General features: G+C 39.9%; 1 protein-coding gene across 5 annotated transcripts in view; it reads left to right on the top strand.

Moving 5' to 3' along the window:
• Positions 1-203: 203 nt before the first annotated feature.
• The window catches only part of LOC128842882 (fibronectin type-III domain-containing protein 3a-like), a 77,247-nt gene continuing 53,532 nt past the window's right edge, over positions 204-23,918 (top strand). For 3 of the 5 annotated variants that reach the window (XM_054039142.1, XM_054039145.1, XM_054039141.1), the window contains exon 1: positions 204-292. The gene's annotated coding sequence lies outside the window, so the exon portion shown is untranslated. Of the gene's footprint in view, positions 293-1,335; positions 1,407-23,918 lie in introns of those variants that run through there. The other 2 variants (XM_054039143.1, XM_054039144.1) reach the window with 2 other exon arrangements.

Below are 23,918 nucleotides of genomic sequence, written 5' to 3'. Positions count from 1 at the left end.
ATTATTATAATCCTATTTGAACCAATGGGTACCAGAAATTGTTCTCATTTGGAATGTCCCCCTCCCGAGTCCTTTTTACCGGATTGAACGGCTTAAACTGGGATGCTGGTCTCATTACATTGGTTGTCCCGCCCGGCCGCCCCTCTTTCTGGTTATCACGTCTGGAGCCGCCTGTGCTAGCTGCGCACGCGCAGTGTCCGCATTCCATCATGGCGGAGCCGTCTGGCGGCGTCTGGGGCGCTTGGCAGCGCTGAGGTTGGGCAGTGGTTACGCTCGCGTCGCGCCCCGCTCGGTGAGTGGTGTTACCCCTGCCGGACGGACTCCTTGCCGGGCACTGCGTAAACCCGGGCGGCTGGGACAGAGCGGGCGCTCCCCAGCCGGGCCGGTGCGTGCGGTGCCAGGAGCTGGGGGGCGCCATGGGGCCTGTTGGGGTGGGGCGCTTACTGGGAGGCTCGTAGGGTGCAGGGGGCGCAGGGCGGGAGGTGGGGGAATGGAGGGGGCAGGGAGCGCACCGTGCGGGAATGGGGGCGGAAAGCGCACCGTGGGGGAATGGGGGCAGAAGGGGGAGGGAATGGGGGCAGGAAGCGCACAGTGGGGGCAGAAGGGGGCGGGGGGCAGGGAGCGCACCGGGCGGGAATGGGGGCAGGAAGCGCACAGTGGGGGCAGAAGGGGGCGGGGGGCAGGGAGCGCACCGGGCGGGAATGGGGGCAGGAAGCGCACAGTGGGGGCAGAAGGAGGCGGGGGGCAGGGAGCGCACCGTGCGGGAATGGGGGCAGAAGGATGCAGAGGGCACCGGGATGGGATGGGGTGGGGGGTAGGGCGTGTACCGCGGGAGATGGGGGGGCAGGAGGGTAGGGAGCGCACGGGGGGAGCGGTTACTGACATTTCTGACCCGGTACGGATATCTGACTCCTCCCCCTTTTCCGTGGGGCAGGCAGATGGGGTGCTGGACTGAGATCATAGTAAGGTTCCCCCTTTTGAGATGGGGGTGAGCTCATGGGAATAAACTCTCATCTCCTCCCCAATGTGTGCCATACGGAGCCAGCTGGAACATAGCCAGCCTTCCTGTTGCCTCCCCTTCGGGCTATCTCCAGCAAATCCCCAATATTTTCCCCTGCTACTTTCCGTTTATTTATGGGGGGGGGGGGTTCAGGGTCTGGAGTCCCTCTTCCCTCCTCTCCCCCCCCCTCCTCCCCGGCAGCCGGCGCTGCTGCCTGCAAATGCCACGTAGCCTTCTACTTGTTCCCCTTGACTGGAGTGATCAGCAAATACAGACTGAACACCTCCCTCAACCTCTCTTCTCTGGGTGGGAGGTGGGTAGGTCGGTCCTGCCATCTGATCTATGGCTAGTAGCGATCTGTTTTACTCCTGCCTGGTACCCCTCCAGCTAGGGGCAAGCCGTGAAGGTGGGTATTCTACTGTGACTACTTTCCAGTGTGATCCTATTCTTGGCTTCTAACAAAAAGGCCGTTGCTGTTACTTTAGTGTGTAGTGCTGGTGCTTGGGATGGGGGGGCCTCCAGGGACCCCTGTCTCACAGTATGCAGTATGGCAACTTTCCTTCCTAACCTTTTGCAGCAGGCACTTTATGAATTGAGTACAGCTATAATCTTTTCAACTAGCCCCTGGGTGGTACATAGCTGGCAGGTGTATTTAGCTCAGACTCAGAATTTATTTCCTCTTTATAACTATTCTTTGTCTGCTAGCTGACTTCTTATTCCTGGATGGGTTTAACACTAAAGATAGGTTAATCTTTTGTTTTTAAGCTTGCTGTTGAGACTCCTATCTCTGAATGTATATTGTATTTTTAAAAAGAACTAGAATTTTCCAATTTCCAGCTAGTTTCTTTGTGTTTTAAAATCCCTTTCTTTCTACGGCATTTAGATTTTGCTGATATCAGAAGTCATTGCAAGTTTTGTCCAAAGCCTAAGTATTAACATTGACACAGAAAACAACTGAATTTACAGTAGAACTACGAGCTCAGGTATATCTTAGGTATTTATATAAGTCTGCAATATCAGAGTGCCTCACAATCTTCTAATGTATTTGTCCATGCAACACTCTGTGAGGTAGCGAAATGCTGTTATCCCTATTTTACAGATGTGAGGGGCATGAGGCACACAGATATTGGTCCAAGATCATGCGTTCAGTCGGTGGTGGAGCATGGAATTGAATCTAGGTTTCCTGAGTTCCAGAGTAGTGCCCTAATCATTGGACCATCCTTTCTGTATTTTAAACCAATAAAATATCTTTGGATTTATGTACTAAAATCAACAAAATAGTGGTAGTTTATATGCTGTCCAGTGCCTTTATCAGAAAAAAAAAAATTCCTTATCCCTGTCTTCCGAACTCCTCAAGTAAAAGGCAGAAAGGATGTGTGTGAAAAGGGATAAAAATGAACAACAGGAAAAATGGTTGCATTTCTTGAGACCTAAAATTATAATATATGAATTTTTGTGCCTGTTGGAAAAATAGCTAGTTGGTATGCTCTCTTCCTTTCCAAGACTTTGCCTCACTGTGTCCCAAGTCTTGCAGTCTGTGGGATCCTTGCATTTCATTGTGATCTCTTGTCATTAGATTGGGTCACGTTAGTCTGATATTTCATAATGCCGAGTTGAAAGGTCTCCCGCCAGTTCTGACCTTCCAATAGGGTTGGGGGAAAGTATAGTGAAAATTTTCCATTGTATTTTAACCTGCAATTTTTAATTACAAGATTCTATGAAAAGATCCCTTGTATTGACCATCTTAAAGTTTCTTGGAACAAGCTATTACAAGTAGCTCACTCACTTGTAGGTTCAGGATTGTTGCAACAAGATTTTCTTTTTCAAAAACTTGGCCTGGGCTGCAGTTAGGCAGTACCTTGGCAATGAATTTGAATAATTATAACTTCCATTATATCTGTAGATATTATGCATATTTCAAGTAGTTTTCATCTTTAAAGTAATATTAGAATAGCTTATTTCTTGTCATGCTCAGCAATTGTACTAAAGCATTATACCTATCAATATTTTCAAAGAATTGGCGTGGAATTATTTGGAACAGTAACTCATAATGTGCACACTTTTTTTAGAGAGAATAAAGATAACTCTGTCTACACAAATGTGTTTCCTGCCACAGTCCTTGATCACACACTATGTCCTTCTTTGAGGTTAAGTTGAAACCAGCTTTGCAACAAAGTCAAGCAGAATATTTTGGTGGGACATTTTTAAAGTGGTTTGGGGTTTTGTTGTTGTTTTTGGCGGGGGTAACGTTTTGTATTCTGTTGACTGTGTGCGGGTCTGTCAATACTAATACCAATCTTTATTTTTTGGAAAAGTTTTGATGAGACCTTTAAAACCAAAATCCTATCTGCACTGTGTAGACAGTAAGAATTCCAGTGCCCTTTTCATAAGATAGTTTGTCCCGTTGGCCTTGGCAATGCTGTTTTTTCCCCCACCTGCAACTCTCACCAATTTTGTACAGTTACTGCATTTCAGTTGTACTGTGTGTTCCTATAGTATATGGTTGTATGTATATGCATTGTTTGAAAAATATTTTGGGATTCTTCTGTATGAAGTATATTGTATCGAAACAAAAATATGCATCTGTTTTAAGTTCAGAAAACTGGAACCCTAGCTCTAATACAACCATTATTTAGTGACCCTGTGATTCATGAACTTTGAAAACTTAGTCAACTACAAAAAATACATTGGGTATGAAAAGTTCTGGGAATACTTTTCTGTGACATAAATAATTAATTCACTGTAACTAAGGGAGACTTAAAAATATGCCTCTGAAAGCAGGTGTGTCCTCATATTAATAAGGTTGTGATGTCTTCTTAGAGACTAAAGAAGGAAATAATCTTTATTTTAATTACAAGTCAACCTATCACTAAATTTCAAATGATTATGAATAACAATGCCAGGTCTCTGAATCAAATTATTGCTATTAGAAAATATAATGTAATTGTTGCAAAATACCAGCAAAATAACATCAGATTTTTCCTTTTACCTGCTTTCTAGTGTGCAACATAAGGCAAATTCTGATTAAGTTTGCCCAGGTCAAGATAGTTAGTTTTCAGCTGTTATCTTTAGTGCAAGCCAGACCTTAACTGAAAAGTTTTGGATTCCTGAGTGAGGAGCACACACTGAACTCTTTATTACATTCTTGAAGAGCTTATTGTAAAAGCAGCGATAATTTATTCTTTCCGTGGTGCTAACACAATCCTTTCTGTGTATCGACCAGCATAGACAGACCACTGGCTCGGAGCCCTTAGTCTGTTTCCAGTCTTAATGTAAATCTACTATTGTTCTGTGTCTCTTGATTGATATGGAAACTGCCTCCGTTTTCTGAGGATTCATTTTTTTCAATATTTAGACCTGGATCTTAATCAGTATATCTGACTAAAATTGACTTTCTGTAGACGATCATATTCGTAATCTAGCATTTGCAAAGACCTTGAATGCTTTGGCTCTCATCATATACATAAGGGCAAGGACATTTTAATCTTTTAACATACACACTCTTTGGAGGTTGGAACTTGGTGCCAGATCCATCACTTTATTTTATTCCAAGTAAGAAGCAATTTCTTGTTTTGTAGACTAACCTGAGTTAGATGATAGTTTTAAATTTAAAATGACTTGGTTAGACTTGTAGATACTTTTAAAAGGGCACTGTCAACTTTTTAGAATAGTACTTAATTTTTGTTTGTAATATTCTGAAGGAAAAAATATTTTTTTCATTAGCAACTGTTTCCATTGACATTCGTTGAATCCTCTTTCCCTATCTTGAATGTAACATGTCTGCTTTTAACAACTTCAATGAATTCAGTACCTTCTACTGGAAAGCTTTTAGCAGAGCAATTTTTATAGTTAGATTTTAGTTTGTAGCTATTGAGTTAGCACAAAGAACACATTTTCTAGGCCACACAAATAGATAAATAGTTGATTTTTCTTTACATTCCCTATCAGATAAAATATTTTCAAGGTAATTCAAATTTGAAGAAATTTGCTTAACTTTATAAATTTTTTAATCTTTTCCAGTTTTTTAATAATTGGACAGTATCTTTAATGACTGGGGCCTTAATTTCCAAAGAATACATTGTGTACTAGCACATCTTCATAACGTGCAAGTTATTTTTTAATACTTACATAATACTGAAACTCTGTTAGCTTCATAATTGAGCTCTTAAGATGGACACTGCTATTGTATGTTGTGTGTGTGTGTGTGTGTATATATATATATACACACACACACAAGGTTGTAGTGTGTCATTCTGTACACGCTAAATATAACTTATACTCCCGAGGGAATTCTGTGCCAAAAAATTAAAAATTCTGCATATTTTATTTGTCAAAATAACACAATATAATCGTGTCATTTTCAGTTACTTAGGTATTTTGAAATAAATTACCAATCTGTAAGTATGTCTGTAACAAAACAGATAACAGAAAAGATTCAGGAAATGTGGTTTGACACACAGATTCCTTACTAGGCGTATTAGTACATCTATATGGCTCCACAGAGCACATGGCAATATTAATATTTCCATTATGTCAAGCACAAAAGCTTTTAAGGGTATGTCTACACAGCAAAGAAGAAAATGTGTCTGGCCTGTGCTAGTTGGTTCAGGGTGTGGGGCTGTTTCATTGCTGTGCAGTCTTCTGGGCTCAGACTAGAGACAAAGCTTTGGGACCTTCCCACTGTGCAGGGCCCTAGAGCCTGAGCTCCAGCCCGTCATTGTACAGGCTGGGTGGGGTGGGTGGTTTGAGTGCAAGGGTAAAGCTCTAGATGTAGGGGGGTGGGAGTTGATTGGAGTAGGGGAAGGTCTGGATATATGGAGATTGGGCAGATGGGGAGGACAGCTCCCCACACAGTGATTCCCTCCTCCTGTGGCTGGGGCGTGAGGGCGGCAGGAAGCAGGATGTGTGTGTATGTGGCGCTTTCTGCAGCCAAGGGAGGTTCCTGGGGGTGGGTATGACCTGACCCGGGGGCAGCCCATGCAGGGGAAGAGCAAGCCGCGTCCCCACTCCAGCCCAGCCAGGACTAGCAGCTTGAGCCTGTGCAGGGTAGGAACCACCGGGTGGGACAACCCCAGCCCTGCCATTCCAAGCGCAACTTGATAACGAGTGAGAGGGACAAAGTCTCGCACACATGTCCAGCCCCCCACCCCACCCCTCCCGAGAAGGTGATTTATGTCTCCCTTGGCTGCTCTTGACGTGCCTGCTCAGGACCACTGCTCAGAAGGGGTGTATAAATCAATTATTCTGCAGGGAAAGAGTAAAATCTGAGGGCGACATTCTCTCTGCGCTTGTGCAGTAGCACAGAATTCCCCCAAGAGTAAACTTAAGACTGCCTAGGTACTGAGAGTCATACAAATTTGGCTGGCCTTGGAATTTATTTGCTGGTCTTATTGGAGTTGATCATTGGGTGCTCTGTGATGTCTTTCACCTGTGCTATCAAATGTATGCAATGTTTCATGTTCTTTTTTGATGTCAGGAAGTCTTCAGAGAGAAGAGGGCTACTTTCATCTTAATTTTACCTAAGGAAAAACTGAAGTACATTATAATTGTGAGTTGCCAGTTGAGTTTGCACTGTTAAAATCAATAGGCACAAGATCAAGTCAACGGTGAATTAATGATAATCGGAAATAGAACCCTCCTAGACTTATGCCCTGTTCTGTGAATCTTAGTCTTCCTGATCATACGGAGCTGACAGTTTTCTTTTTACAGTTCTTTAGTAACATTTTAAAGTGAAAGAATGTAAATGAGTGTCAAAATTTTTACATTTGGGACTTGGATATTTCTTATTTGGAAGAAACTTGGATAAGTTATGAGCCAGCGAGTATATGGAAAAATACACACAATTAAACACTGATAGATGGAGAAGATGAAAGAAAAGGGCTTTAAATGTTTCTATGTAAACATTGATGCAATAGTTAATAAGTGAAAAAAATCTATTAAAACAGTTTCTAAAATCAGCATTGTGACTGACACACAATAGATATCAACTATTTAATTAGGAGCAGTGTGGACTTATCTTGTTTATGTTGGCATTAGGTTCACACATTTTCTTTGCTACGTGGTGTTATCGTACTGGCGACTTGCATAAGTGGCATTTGGATACAAAAAACAAGTTAAAATATATAGCAGAAACTATTTACCTGCCTAAAGCAGAAGCTGTGCTGACACACAGCAAGGAAATATTTAGTCCTAATCAGTAATAATATATTGATCAAATAACTAACTAGATGACATTTCAGATTTAAAAAAATATATATATTTCTAAATAGCTTTGAGATTGAAGGTTCCAATCCGGTTTAAAAATAAAGATGAATCTGAGTAAACTGAATTCTGTTTTATGTCCAGTTTGTTTCTACCTACAGCAGGGTTTCTTTATTAAAACAGTCCAAACTGTGAAAGCTAAAGATTCTCATGGATTCCTTTCTCTTATTTATAACTCCATAAGATCCCTGTAGAAATTATAATTGTTTCATGAAAAATCTACAGTATTAGAAAAGTATTTAGAGATTTTTCTGTCTCTCTTAATTTAGTTTGAGATGAGGATAAGTTGCATGGGCCACAGGTTGGGAACCAGTGAGCTAGAGTAATTTTGTTTTTTTAATGGGTGGAAAATAAGTGATTGCAGCATAAAAAGTTCTTGTGAAATGCAAAAGAGCTTTCTGGTGTACAGATATACACTGTGTAACTTCTTAACTCTTCCTGGAAAGTTGAAAGAAGTATGTCTTTAATCTGTCATCTAATGCTTGCTGTGGGGTCTGAATCTAATTAACTGTTGTTCTAATTGTTATAAGCACAAAAATGGATAATGATGGGAGAAAAAGACATTTGTAGAAGTGCTATACAAATTAACATCCACCAAAAAGCCCATAGACTTGTATGTCCTTATGTAAACATTGCCCTTCGTTATGTTTTCAAGCACTTCTATTTGGTATATAGTGTTGGCTGCAAACGGCTTACAGTCATGCATTTTATTCTCTTGGCTAGTACAGTTGTATGATTTCCCTCCTCTCCCCAGTTCTAGACACACACTTTTTCTTTCATACAGTGAACTCGCATCTTTCAATAACGTATCACAGCTACTACATGCTGTTTGTTAAAGCCACATTTCATACTTTGTGACGTGCCATTTTGATCTTTGTAAAGGGCTGCTACTCTGCTCATTTGAATCTTCCCAATCAGTATAATTTGTTTCATTATCTTCCAAAGCAGTAGATGGAACTGGAGAAAGAACACAAGTTGGCTCATGGAGGAAGAGAGTGGTAGGTTGCAGGAAACTGGAAGACTAAATAAAAAGCAAACACCTGGGAAGAGGTACTTCAGTTATGGAGAATAGTTAATTTCTCCCATAAAATGAACAGTTGGTTGTGTAGGGAGAGGGCCGTCTTGAAACACCCACAAGAGATTTTTGTATGCTAAGAACTCTTTGGTAGCCATGCCTTGGTATACTGTCCTTGGACTAGGTAGTTATTACTTTGTCAGGCGAAAGACATTTGTTAAGCTGACTGTTATAAATAAAGTAACACAATGATTATACATATCTACTGCTATTTAATGCCCTATAGTAAATATCTTCAACACTGATAACACTATAAAAGGGGTTGGTTTATTTGGCTCTGCCTTGTGGAGGTTTAAGCGAAGTTAGCTATTTAATCTGTACTGTAAATGTGTTGCTCTAATTAGGATTACTGAAGGACTGTGATACTATAGGTATTTGAAAGAACAGGAATCGGGTAGTATTTAATATTTACAAAGACTTAAGGATATAAATGTATTAAAACTTTTTTTTTAACTACCCAGAGATTCTAAATATTAAGTAGAGTGGATAAAAAAAGTACAAAAGTGTGTTCAAATTTGTTTATTTATATGTTACTAATTCTTTCCTTTCTTCCCATTGATAGTCTTAAATGGTTGTACACGGCCATTGTTATCTAAAAGGTTTCTCCAGCCATGGAAATTGTTAAAACATGGAACATCTATGAAAATGAACTTTCTGGTATGGGTACAACACAAATGGTAATACTCTTGCCATTTCAGGCGTAGGTATCTGAAAATACAAGATTTAAGATTTTATATAACTAACCTATTAAACATTAGGTTTGAACTATAGCAACCCCAATTTTTCTGCACAACACTCTCGATTCTTAACACTCAATCTTTACCAAAGTGGAAAGAGAAACAAAAAAAAATCAGTCATTGTTAAGGATAAAATTTCGTGAAGGTCACAGAAGTCATGGATTCCATGACTTTCAGAGACCTCCGCGACATCTTCATCTGGGACCAGAGCTGTCAGCTAGCGGGAACCCCAGAGCTCCGAGCTGCTGGCCCCGAGGTTCTCAGCCAATGTGGGTGGCAGGGGCCTTGGAGCTGTCATCCACAGTGTCTACCTTCCCTACTCCACCCCCAGCAGAAGTCTGGCTCTCATTCCCCCCACCTAACCACCCCCATGGGGCTCGGACTTCATTTGTCCCCCGTCCCTTCTCCTCCTTTCCTCTCCCTCTCCCCCCCCCCTGTTATTTTTTTAGTAAAAGTCCACAAGCAGGTTGTAGGCTTCTGTGAATTTTTATTTTCCACGACCTGTCTGTGACTTATACTAAAAATAACTGTGACAAAATCTTAGTCATTGTCGAGAACATTTTCCCTTTCTGGTGATTTTAGGAAAAGCGGAAAAAGAATGGAGGTTTCAAGTGGGACATATTCAATCAAAATTGGGAAAGCTTTCACGTTTTATAAACCTGTCCTATGTGCTGTTAAATTTAGGGCTTGCCTTCACCCAGAGTTGCACTGATTTAACTAAAGGTATGATTACGTGATATGAGAGCATCCACAAACAAAGCTGAACCAGTTTAACTAAGTCATTTTAACATCATTCCTTTGAGTTATTGTGTGTGTGTGTATAGAGAGCAAGCCTTAGACTGACTTGCTGAGCAATCAGACTGGGACATGATAGTTTAAATATCCTTTGGAGGTTTAGTAAAAAGATGGGGTTTTTCCCCTTGTTTTGGTGTAGCAAGGCAGTAAACACTAAGATTTCTCTTAATTTGTAGCAAGGCCTGTAATTTTTTATTTTATTTTGAAGCACAAAACTAAAGTAAATCATGCTTTGTAAATGAGTTCTTATATTGGAAAAGTTTGCATCTGAATCAGAAATTGACAGCGTAGACCAAGCTCATTTCTGATTCCCATAAGGAGACTGACTCAGAGCTAGCGGGAAAACAACTTTTGCTTTTTTTAGTGCAGATGTAGGCCTGAAAACAAACTCCTGATTGTATTAACGCTGTGAAGTCCTATATTTACTACTGTTTTGTTGGGTTCAAAAAGAAGTGACTGGTCTCACCAGTTTCTTAATAGAGAACCTTTCCTGGGATATGATTTTTTTTAATGATCTGTATGTTTCATTGTTCCCTATTAGACTGCTGCTTCTCTTTATTCACTTCTTATTTCAAAGCTTATTGAGTTTACATATTTCACAGTTTCATCTGAAAGCATTTTCAAACATTTCTTGTTCTACAACTTTTTAATCTTCAAATACTGTACCCAAATTAATATCCTCCATAAGGTAAAGTATACTTAAATCAGCCACTTAGTGGGCTTGAATTTGGTATCTTGCCACTTGGGTCTTCAAGTTAACCACCTCAGAAGCACTTCCATGTCTTTTCTGCACAATGGGCTAGTCTGAATAAACATACTCATTACCTTGAGACTGTTTCCAGGCTTAATAAGCAATATACGGGTTGTGTAGTTTCAGACAAAAAGCTACATCTTCCCCAGGTACTTAAGAAAGAGCTGGTAGCTTGCTGAGTGAGTAGCACTTGGTTCTTCTGAATGCAAATTACCTTAGAAAGGATTCAGTTTTACCTGTGTTTCTAATGAAAGAAATTACTAATTCACTGTGTTTTTCCCATTAAGGTCAAATTTTTCAAACATGGGTGCTTAAAGTTAGTTACCTATGTAAGTAGCCTGGACTTCAGAAATTCTGAGCACATGCAGCTCCTATTGAGATCTCACAAGGGATCAGCATTCATCCAAACATTTTGCTTTTGCTACAGAAACCTGTAGCTTCTTGAGGAGGTTAAAAACCTGCTTCTGTTTTGGTGACTGAATAGGGTCTGATGCGTTGCTGTGCTGTTTGTATTATGGTAGCAGTCATGAACTGGGATCCTCTTGTGTTAGGCACTGTAGAAACACATGACAGAAAGACTGTCCTTGCCCCAAAGAGCTTACAATCTTGTCTTGTCTGTCTAGAGTTGCTTTAATTTTAAATGCAAAGCATTCAGCCTAACAGTTTTCTTAGTATTCTCAGCCAATGCTGTGTTTATGTTTCAGCTGTTGTGGAATTTTTACAGACATTGTCACAATCTTTGTTCCCTATTTTCTGGGTTCTTCTTTTTCTCCTTCTGTCTCTAACCTTGATCTCCAGCAATGGCTCTGCCTTTGCGACGTAAATCTGCAGTTTTTTAGCCCAAGTCATTCGTTTGCTTATCTTCGGACACTTTTGTCTGTTTTTCCTATAATTCTTTAAGGCCATTTTTTCAGATTTACAAATGAGAGAGAGATATATGTAGGATTTCAAAGTACAGTGTTAACATACAAATAAAATGGATTCCTTCAGGCCCTAAACATCCAGAGCAATGCTTTGAGATGTAATTAGCCTATTTTCACATAAGAAATTATCTTTAATTGTGTTAAATAAGCTTAATGTACTAAGTGTTAAAGAATTCATGCTTTATAGCTTCAGGACAGCATTAGCAACATGAACAAGTTAGCTGATGCCAAAACACCTTGTATTCCCAGCAAGTGGAAAGAAAGCAACTGTTGTGCACTCATCTGCTTAAACACACACACAAACCAAAAAAAACCACCTGTAGCTGGAAAACATCTTAATCCCATTGCTCCTTGTAGTTGGAGAATTAAACACTCTAAGAGCCCAATTCTGCAAGGAGTAGCGTATCCTTAATTCCCATTGACCTAAGTGGAAATAGCACATTTCAGAAGCCACTTGGCTCCTTCATAGTATTGTGCTCTATGGATGGGATCCACAAAGGTGGTTAAGCATCTAAATCCCATTTTTAGGTACCACTACGATCCACAAAACGCCCTCTCAGCTGCCTCCTAACCCTATAAGTACCTAAAGTCTCTTGGTGCCTAATTTTTTTCCTCTGGGCATCCAGGCTGCAGTCTCACTATAGGCGCCTGGGCACCTGTCTTCTGCCTAAACCCCTGAGCAATTCATAAACTGGGAAAGACAGGCATTTGACTGCCCAAGTTTTGTGCAGGGGCCTGATCCGGTAGGCAGCCTCTGAGCATGCCTAGCAGATTGGACCCCTCAGGCAGAGTCATACAAAACAGCTGGAGGCAGGGGACAGAGGAGGTGCTCCCATATAATCTTTAGCCTAGTGGATAAGGTACTCACCTAGGATGTGGGAGATCCCTAGTTCAAGTTCCTTCTCCTCCTGAGAGGGAGAAGGGATTTGAACAGGGATCTGCCATCTCTCAGATGACTGCTCTAACCACTAGATTATAGTCCTTCTAACTCGTTCTCTGGCCCAAATAATATTTAAGTATTCCATTGTTTACTAAAGTGTCACTCTTTTATTGAAGTTGTTCCACATCAGAGAAGCCACATCAGAACACTCCATAGCCTAATGGTTAGGGTACTCACTTGGCAGTTCTGTGTTCAAATCCTTTCTCTGCTCCCAGCTGTTTTGTTTTGGGTCCTGCATGCAACTTAGGTGGCTGAGCTCCTATTTTCCCCCAGTTCCTGGATCTCTGGCAGAGCTATATGCCTCCAGGCAGCCTGTGTTCCAGAAAAGTGACTGGGCTTAGCACGCACCCCTCTGGTGGACATCTCCTATTGACTGACTTAAGCGACTCCCCATCTAGCATGCTAACTTTGAGAATTCCAGTCTGGGGGCACCTGTCTCTCCCAATTTATTGTATGGGGGGCCTAAGTTGGGCTTTGTGGATCACAGTGTTGTTTCTGGTTTTTTTGTTTTTTGTTTTTTTCTAGGCACTGTGACATTCAGCATTGAATGCCTAAGTCCCTTTAATGCTCAGAATGCAGAGGGAGTTAGGTGTAAAAAAACCTGATACACTGTGCATGCCCAAATGGCAATATAATAGATGTTTGTATTATATAAATTGTATATTTGGGCCTGATACCAAGTAAATTAACCATTTAGTTAAAATATTTGGGGATGACCCTTGATGTGGCAGAGTATGGTCAGTCAACTGACCACCTAAATCTAACTAAAAAAATCTAATAAGCTTCCAGCATCAGGTTGCACCCATGCGTCAGTTTCCCCATCTGATGATACTTCCATTGTAAATCACTTTGAGATCTACTGGTCAAAAGCAATATTATCTAGCTCTATATATTATTTACTTAATCCCCCCAGAGGATTATAAATTGCTTCAGTAAAAAGATTCCCCTTTGAATCCATATGATTGCAAATTAATTTCCTTGGATTGGAGTGCTCAAAAAATGTCAAGGGCATATTATAAATGCAAGGGAGTCTTCCTAGTATCAAAGCCACTGCTGATATTTTGTTTTTCTGGTCCTGTCTACACTACAGGGAAATCAAGTTAACCAAAACAGCTTTTAAACATAATTCTTTCCAGAAAGATTCCAACACAACTTTTATGCTGGTACAAAGTCTGGAACATGGCCCATGAAAGGATTTGTAACACAATTCTTTCTGTATATTACCTGGGGAAACTGTTTTTGGAAGAACTGTTAAAAAGCAACAACAAAAGTTTCTCTGTGGTGTTGATGAGTTTCTGCATCTCCAGATACTCTGCAATTTGTTTAAAAGCCTCCAACAAAAGAACGTTCATAATCACTATCTTGGATATGCTTCTGAGCAATAGCACTTCCTATATGACTGCAGCAGCAGTAAAACTCTCAAATTGTGGCCAGCATGTGTTTCATATAGCTTCTGATACTGTCACCTGGAAAGTAATTCTGCACAGGAGCATCTTGCAGATAGCGCTACCTTAAATCACTGTGGCATTCTGCTGCTTATTTGGGTATTAAGGGAGGATGAGAACAGGTTAAACAGCAGCGTTCCTGCAAGAATGTACTTAATATAAAGCAGTGTAGTCTCTTTTGTAAATAATCTTATATTCTGTCTCTGGAGTTAACTTTATCCTTTTTTCCTAACACTGAGGTCTCCCAGCCTGAGAACACAGGCTTAAATTATATGGTATTTTCCCCAGTTGTAAATATAGAAAATGTTTGACTGCACATACTTGTTGGGTAAGCCCTAAAGAATATTTTCAGTGTCTGTCAATTCAACTTGTGGTGCCTTTTTGGCTAGAAGCCAAACTTTATACAAGACAGGGTTTAGAAAAAAATCACTTGGGTATCATTCTAAATTATTTCCAAAGATTTAGTAAAAACATACTAGCTTTGAACAGATTAGTGTTATGGAGAGATGGTGGTCTCTTCAGAACTAAAATTGTAACTAGACTTCTGTTAAAAGCCTGATTTTAATACCCCCTCTAATTTTGCCATAAATAAACCAATCTGCCTAAAACTTCTCATGTGTGGTCCTCTGGCACAGGAGAAATATTTTAAGATTGGGGTGATACAATAGGGTGTCTGAGATCTGACTGATGTTTGAAAAACTGGCAATGTATTGCAGTTTGTGAAATGTTTCCTAGCTCAAAATAGCCTGGTCTGTATTAATTCTGAATTTCTTCTTTTGTTCTCACTGGGGACTGATTTTTGACCTTTCTTCGTTTATTTTTTTAAGTTTCTAGTTGTTCCATGGCTTGGGCAGGTATGGGGTTTTTGAACCTGTAAACTCTAGAGGGCATAAACTCTGCTGGCAGGTTATACTAGATTTAAGATGTTCAGAAGTCAGGACACCTCAATAGGAATTGGCAGGGTGTTCTGTAGAGTCCCAAAGCAAGACAGGAACCCCCAGTTTTTTCTCTGCCTCAAATATAGCAATTTCAGCACATAAAATTTTCACATGTCAAAGTTTATAAGAAGCTTTTTCCAAAAAATAAAAAGCTCTAACAATCTCTGAATTAGTTATAAATAGCGCATTAATTTATATTGGAACATGATAATTATTGGGAACAGAGGAAACACATTGGAAAATCAGAAATATCAAGTATTGTACACCAAAAAAATCAGAAATATCTAGAAAATTTGGAAATATTTATTTGAGGTACCAATACCAGATATCTATGACCCCTTAGCAAATTTGGCCTTTTGATTTTTTTCAGCCAGATTCCAGCTACCTAAGAGAAACTCTACATGTCTGTATGTAAATTGTGGTTTCCCTGCTTCTAATTAAGGACTGCAGACATCATTTTCCCCACCACCTCACCCCTGTTACAGCCCAGAGACCGCATCCTGCTTATTCCCATCCACACATGATCCATGCAAGACCCAGTCCTTGTCCCCCACTACTCAAAGAGCTGGATACTTCATTTAGCCTCCCAATAGGTCAGAATCCCCACATTATAAATACAGACTGGAGTTAAACTTTGTCACAGCTATCTGGATGTAAAGGTGACAGATTTTTTTTCTTCATCCTTCTCAGCATAACTTTACTCAAGACAAAGCAGAGATAAATAACATACTATCATTCTTTAAATCAAGATTGGATATCTGTAAAAGCTAGGTTCTTGTTCCACCTAAAGTTAAAGGCTTGGTGAAAAAATTACTGGATGAAATTCTATGGCCTGTGTTACTCAAAAGATCAAACTAGATTATCATAATTGCCTCATCTAGCCTTAATATATGAATTCATGTGCTCAACATGAAAGAATTAATGTAGCACTTAGTGGGGTTGTTCTACAGGGAACTGGAGGACAAGTGGCAGTGAAAGGACAGAGTTATTGTTGATGGGTGAACTCAAATGAGTATTTCTTGGTTGGAACATTTGAAGTACATTTAAATTACTCTTGTTTTTATCCCTAATTTTGAATTTTTTGACTTTAAAAAAAACAAACATGTATTAACTATGTAATAAATCTAAGATGTATACAGACCACTCTAGCATCTATGTGGTACTGTAGTTAATTTTCACTATTTATGCAATCTGTTTAGCTTCTGCGCATTGCTTTATTTGGACAATTAAATTAATCTGATTTGTTTAGTCATGCTCATTTCTTGAGACTTACGCTTTAACAGGCAGTCTCTTTACTTTTTCAAAAATTTGTTTTCAGTGTTTGTGAAAACTTTTGCAGATCCTAAATGTTGGGTCTGAATTAGCTGGCATCTCATTTTAAATATTATTTGAAGCAGTGCTTGAAAAGTTTGACAGCTACTAGACGGAGCCAACTTGAAAGATTTGCAGGTGGCCTTTTATTAGTGAGGTCCTGTGCCAACACTGTTGTTTCTTTACAAAATAAAAATCACAATAGATCACATGAGACTATGTATATGTGTGTGAAATTGTATTACTTATTGCCAATAACATTAAGTCTGCTAAGGCCCACTGGAACACAGTTCCATGGTATTCTCAAGGACATGTGGTGCCCTTCTGGGGAGACTTTTGGGTATTGGGAAAATATTTTGATGTGAGACCTAGTCACTGAGTCTAAAATGTGTTAAATCCAGAAATAAATATTGATCTAGCATTTGAATCCAACAAAAGGCAATTATATTTTGATGATTATACAAGACTGGAGGGGAAAAATCCATACAGACATTGAGTATAAACAACCTTTTCTCCTTAGAACAGGCTAATTTTCTCTCTCTTCCTTCCCCCTCGTATTACATTAAAATAGATATTGTTACTAATTAAGAGCCTTGTACATGCTGAATTCTTACTTCAGGTGTTAAGATAAAAGTAGGTTACTCAAAAGTAGCATGAATGTTCATAAAAATTAGTAAAATTATTTCTATCAGGAAAAATCTGGCTCAAAGTACAGTACAAACGCTGATAAAACATCTGTCAAAAGCACTGCTGCTTTTCTGTGGAGTGTTTTTTCCCAAGATGTTTTTATTAGTTGTCACTTCTTTTCATGAAAAACTCGCTGTGCTACTTTCTTTAGACCATTAAGCTGTGAATATAAATGACTGGATTTTTTTTTAATTTTACAAGTCTGCTTATGACTTTATAATATCCACATTACTTTTCCTAGGAGATTTATTTCACTAGAAACTTGTTAATTATTGTAAATTGTTGCTTACTGTTGGTGTTTTATACTAGTTGTGAATTTTTTTATGTTGAAAACAAATGCAAGTTTTTGCATAAAATAAGAGGTGTAATATCTTGTCAAGGAAAACTAATAATGACTTCATATCATAGCTTCTTGTTAGAGATGTTATGTTAAAGTTTTGATGGCGTTTCCATTATATAATCCCAGTGGATATAGTTTTATTAACTTACTTGGCAAAAGACTCAGTTTGATTTTTTTTTTTCCTCCCCTTAATCTTAAACACTGCCTATTAAGCTTAGATACCTTCTGTTAATTTAAGTAAAAGTCTGATATTTACCATTTCCTGTATATTAATATTGCATATACCTTTAACTTTTTGGTTGAAGTAAAATATGACCCCCTCCCCCTTTTTTTTTTTAAACAAAATGTTCTTAAGTAAAAAATTTCATAGTTGAGGAACTAATATCCTCAACTATGAAATAGTGCAGGGGTTCTCAAACTTCATTGCACTGCAACCCCCTTCTGACAACAAAAATTACTACACAACCCCAGGAGCAGGGGGGATCAAAGTCTGAGCCCTGCTGCCGGGGGTGAGGGTGGGGGACATAAAGCTGAAGCCCTAGGCCTTCAGCCCTCAGGTGGGAGGCCTGTAACCTGAGTCTCGCCACCCATGGCTGAAGCCCTCAGGCTTGGGCTTCAGGCCTGGGGATGGGGCTTGGGCTTCAGCCCCAAGGCCCAACTAGTCTAATGCCAGCCCTGCCAACACCATTTAAAACCGGGTCCTGACCCACAGTTTGAGAATCACTGCTACCCATTTCTTGTTATCTGTGTGGTTGCCCCCCCCCCCCCCCCCCAACTTTTGGACCCCTTGTGTTCATTTAAGCATTTGGTAATACTGGGCCCAAGTCAATGGGAATTCATAATAATCGCAGCAGCGTGTGTTAGAGAATTTTGGGAGCAAGAGAGAAGGGAAGGCTGGTGTTTCAGCTGTCAGTCTCTGTGTTTTTCCTGTATCTGCAAGTGAGGTCAGTCACAATGCTATATACCAGAGGTCGGCAACCTTTCATAAATGGTGTACCGAGTCTTCATTTATTCACTCTAATTTAAGGTTTCGCGTGCCAGTAATACATTTTAACGTTTTTAAAAGGTCTCTTTCTATAAGTCTATAATATATAACTAAACTATTGTATGTAAAGTAAATAAGGTTTTTAAAATGTTTAAGAAGCTTCATTTAAAATTAAATTAAAATGCAGAGCCCTCCGGACCAGTGGCCAAGACCTGGGCAGTGTGAGTGCCACTGAAAATCAGCTCGCGTGCCGCCTTCGGCACACGTGCCATAGGTTGCCTATCCCTGCTATATACAGTATTTGTTTTGTGGGAAGCTAGTCATATAGACTTCTCTCTGTTTTTCTTAGAAGCCTTTGTAATCGAGACTGCCTATGGAAAATGTTGCTTTCTTTTGTAACTTTTCTTTTTAAATATGATTACCTGATTTATACCATCAGAATATTGAATTACTCAAGTGTACTTCTGATGGGGAAGTTTAAATAGGAAACTTTTTTTTACCTACTTACTTTTACCTGATCTTCTAGTAGTGTGAGAGAAAGTTTATGAATCTTTATATATTATGCATACAACACATAGGGTATCTAAGTTTAACTGCCTCAATTCTGTGTAAACAGTAATCCAGCATTCTAGAATTCAACTCTTGGGAGGCTATAGGAGAATCTTCCTAAATGTTAATTTGGCTGGCAATCTCAAAAATGCCAGTGTTGAAAGGGATTGAAAACTGTATTAGAACAAAGCAGCATAATACAGAAGTAAATGTGTGACCATAACATGTACATATTACACTGCACTTAATCCAGATACACCTCTACCCTGATATAACGCGAGCGATATAACACTAATTCGGATATAATGCGGTAAAGCAGCGCTCGGGGGGGGAAGGGGGTGTGCTGCGTGCTCCGGCGGATCAAAGCAAGTTTGATATAACACGGTTTCACCTATAATGCGGTAAGATTTTTTTGGCTCCCGAGGACAGTGTTATATTGGAGTAGAGGTGTAGTTTAATGAACTACTACACAAAGTTGAAACAAAAATGTGAGGCTTGCTGATGCTTGTTGAAGTATTGTTGAATGCAAACGTAACCAAGTTTTTTCAATTGTTGTACCTTCCATAATAAAGTCTACCAGAACCAAAGATACTTAGATACAAAAGTTAGAATATTTGATTTAATTGTATTTTACTATTTTTCAAGCACATTTGCCAAATTTTATGTGCAGTTGACTTCAGCTACTAAAGTTTAAAAAGAATATGTACTGAAAATAACCTGAGTAACTACTTTTAGGGATGGATGATGCATTTTGATGTTTTACTGGTTTTAAGATTCTGTTACCAAAACAGTGCTGTTGATGGCTTGTTTGTGGGAAGCCATCAAACTGCAGATTGGTATACTAAATCAAAACTCTATTTCTTGTGGGTATCAAAAGAATATAGAAACCTTGTTTCTTTATTTTAAAAAATAGCAGATTGCATCTTATACCAGACTTTAATTCATACTCCAACTAAACAAAGGTTTGGAAACAGATCCTCCAATTAATACATCATTTGGAAACCTCTGTAGAGAAATGAATCTGGCAAGAATTACATTTGTAAAATCTAATTTTACTAAAATTAACAAGTTAAATTGCATACTGACTTGAAAGCCTACACTGTACGGTGACAGAGTCCCAGAAAATTTAGCTACTGCCCACTGATTAATTCTCGGTATATGCTTGTGATATTCCCTAGGGTACAATCTGGACTGTTGAACAACTGTCTCCTCAATTTTCCAAAATGGGGTGCCTTTTACACGACTTCGCTATGAGAGCAACCACTCCTTGTCTGCTCACACACAGCCTCTAGCATGGAAATTACTCCCAGTGGTGGTGTTTGAGTGCTCTAGCCCGCCACTCCTGAATTATATTACAGTACAGAGCAACACTAGCAAATTCCCTGTCCCAGACTTCTCCCTAGAAATGTGGTGCTTGTACTGCACATTACCCTCCTGGACAATACAAGCTCATTAATTTTCTCTTAATTAAATAATGGATTTTTATCTGCACAAACCTTATCTCAAATGGAGTTTCCCAACCAACTTCAGTCCAAACACACACTGGTTTAGATAAAACAAGTTTAACTACAGAAAGATAGATTAATGCCTTGTAATCACTTAGTCAGAATTGGTTATAAAGAAATAAAAGGTAAAATGCAAACTAATACCTAACTTAACAAGCTAAGTGAATTCAAATTGAAAGTCTATCTTACCACATGTTCTAGTAGTTTTACTGGCTGAATCTTTCAGCCAGGATCTCTCCCCAACCTGTTTCCTATATACCTCAGGTATTGTGGTTGCTGTGAGTAGACCTAAAGGGAGAGAGGATTTGTCTTCTCTGGTCTCACCTTTTATAATTATTTGCCTCTTTGAAAATCATCTCCAGCTGAGGTTCATGACACAGTCTGTTTGCATGGGAACCTCAAGCTGTTCTAATGCCAAAATGTAAATTTCTCACTTACACCCTTCTTTGGCCAAAGAATGGCTGCTTAACCAGGCGATAGTCCATTTGATTATGTTGACACCTGGCTGTGGTGTAAGTGTGCGTTTTGTCTTTGAGGAACTGGTTTGTGCATGCTTTTCTAAACTTGGAATATGTCTCAATAATGTTATCTTATAACTTTTACGTGCAATGTTGCCACCTATTTTGTCAGAACAATAATGATTGGCACATCAAGTCTTCAAATGATCCCTCACAAGGCATACTTTGTACAAAATCCGTTATAGTTTTGTTGTAAAAGGGGTGAATTTAGGGATACAGACTGTCACAATGCTTTTGCAACTTGGAAAACTACAAAATAGCACAATCCGTGATGGAATTAGTTTCCTGCTTCACATTGACCTAAATCAGAATTTTGGAATTTGTGTATTAGTTCATCTTTTATTAATAGTAAAAGGGTGGCCTGTGGATTTTTTTCAGTGCAAATAGCTTTCTCAAGCCTTACAAAAACTAATTTTTACCAAACCAGAACTTGGATATTAAGCTAATAATTTATCAAGTTTAATCATTGCACTATTTCATTGTAGTATTAGCCAACAGACTAAGCTAGACTCACTTAATAAATTTTGTTAAAATAGCATATCCCACCAATGACAAATGGGGTTGAAGTTTTGGAAAGTAAAGTTTCTTCTTCGAGTGATGGTCCCTGTTGATGCACATCATACGCTTAGAGCCACTAAACTTGAAAGTATTGTCCATTGGTCTGTGCACGAACCCTGGCTCACATCATGCCTCTGACTGAGGGGATAAGAGCAGGGCAGACAGACTGCCTCTCCAGTTCCTTCTCCCATATGGTCTGAGTCGGAATCTTTAGTGTCTGCAGCTTTGGCTTCGTTTTACTAAATAAAAATCATCTAGTTTGTAAATACTGTAGTTTTAACAGTTTACCTGTTTAGCATTAGATTAGTCATGCTCAGGGAGTCATGGCTCTATACATCAGGGGTCCCTAGGGAGGTCCAGAATACCATCAAGGACCTCCCCTTCGATTAATTGCACCTCTTCAATAGAAGACGATGAGTCCCTCCATACCTTGAAAGATTCCAGGGCTACCCTCTGCTCGCTGTGGATATACACGCCTGCCCTGAAGAGGAGGTTTCACCACCGATCTGTCAAATCTAGACATATGGATCAGCAGTACTATTACTGCCCTTCTCCAGGCCTCTGGGATCTTAACTATTCCCATTAGTTGTTGAAGATAATTGCTAACGGTTCCAAGATTGCTTTCACTGGTTCCTTAAGTACTCTATGACGAATTTCATCAGGCCCTGCCCACTTGCATACATCTAACTTACTAAATATATTTTAACCTGTTCTTTTCCTGTTCTGGCTTGTGTTCTTTCCCTAGCGTAAGCTTTGTTCCAAACTGTTTAATGCAAGAAATACAAAGTTGCAGCACTTAGTACATAGGGCCTTGATTATAACTGGTGCCTCTAGATACCACTGTAACAGAAGAAATAATAGGGCTGTGAATTCTTACTATATACCAGGGATCTCAAACTCAAATGACCACGAGGGCCACATGAGGACTAGTACATTGGCATGAGAGCTGCATCACTGACGCCTCCCCCCTCCCCTGCCTCTTCCAACCCCTTCCCCGCCCCATTCCAACCCCTTCCCCAAAGTTCCCACCCCAACTCCGCCACCTCCCTGCCCCCCTATTCCAGCCCCTTCCCCAAATTTCCGCCGCCTCCCCTGAGTCTGCGGCTTCCCACTTCTCCCTCCTGGAAAGTGCTAAGCGCTGCCAAACAGCTGTAGTACACCTTCAGACATAAGAGCATTCTGAATTAAGGCTGCCACAACATAGTAGTATTTATATTTGAAATTTCCTCGAGGTTGCAGTATTCCCCAGGATACATTATTTTATGTTAGAAGTTTGAGACTGGGATAGAAACGTTAAATATTTATTTGAAGTTGCAGGTGTTAGGATAATTTGTATACCTATTTTTACAATTTGATATTTTTATTCATTATTTGAATGCTGTTTCCATAAGGGTTTTTTCTTAGCTGTTAAGTGTTTATTTCCATCTTCTGATATGACTGATTCGTAGATCAAAGACTGTCTTGCAAAATTTTGGATGACTCATGTATGCTAAAATCATGCTATGGATAATTTTAATTATTTAGCTTTAAACCAATAAAAACAGGAGTTGTACAGTGAAAGCCATGTGACTTTCTTACTTTAAGGATTGCTAATGGCAACATTACAATACAGTTATTTTAAGTGGAATAATTATATGCAATCAGATATCAGTACATTTTGTTTGCAGCAGATCAAAAATATTACTTAGTGAACAATTATTTTATTCAGGATACAAGTAACTTACTAATGTTGGCATGCTTAAAATAAACTTTGTGGGACAATTTCTGCCCTCACACCTGTGCAGTCCCATTTGTTCTCCTAAAACTCCTTTGCTAAAAGCAAAGCTAAAAGGTATTTGGTGTCCAGTTACATTATTTGTATTTGGTACTGTTTGATATTTCATAATGTGCTGTGAGAAGTTACAGTAGCTTTGAACTAAAACTACTACTATGTCAATTATCATGGGAACTTCCTCTGAGTGAGGGAATGTTTTTCAGTTAGATGCTGTAGGTCTCTTTGACCTTGTATGCACCAAGGATTTCAGGGATTTCTCCCACCTTCACTGTAGAGCTACTCTGAACACGGTTAGATGGCATGGTGACAAACTACATCAGTCACTCTACATTAGTGCTCCTACCATTGCTTAGGGTTACCATATTTAAACCTTAAAAAAGGAGGACACTCCACAGGGCCCTGGCCCCGCCCCTTCCCCTCAACTCCGCCCCTTCCCCAAAGTCCCCGTCCCAACTCCGCTCCTTCCCCTGAGTGCCCCACATTCCCCCTCCTCCCTCCCAGCCACGCGAAGCTGCCCGAGCGCTACTGGATTCATGGTTTGCCGGGCAGCCCCCAGATCTCCAGACCCTGCGCCCCCGGCCAGGCGCTTCCCCAGCGCAGCTGGAGCCTGGGAGGGGAAGCGCCCGGCTGGGGGCGCAGGGTCTGGAGATCTGGGGGCTGCCCGGCAAACCGTGAGGCCAGTAGCGCTCGGGCAGCTCCGCTCTTCAGCTGCACAGAGCTGAGGTGTCTGGGGGGAGCTGCAGGGGTGAGGTCAGGGCAGAGTGAAATGAGGGATGATTTTGCTGCTACACTGATTGGCGGGGATGATCCTATATGCTGTGGTGCG

This window comes from Malaclemys terrapin, chromosome 9 (assembly GCF_027887155.1).
Source record: "Malaclemys terrapin pileata isolate rMalTer1 chromosome 9, rMalTer1.hap1, whole genome shotgun sequence".
Taxonomy (NCBI): Eukaryota; Metazoa; Chordata; order Testudines; family Emydidae; genus Malaclemys; species Malaclemys terrapin.
This window is presented reverse-complemented; position numbering and strand designations above follow the sequence as displayed.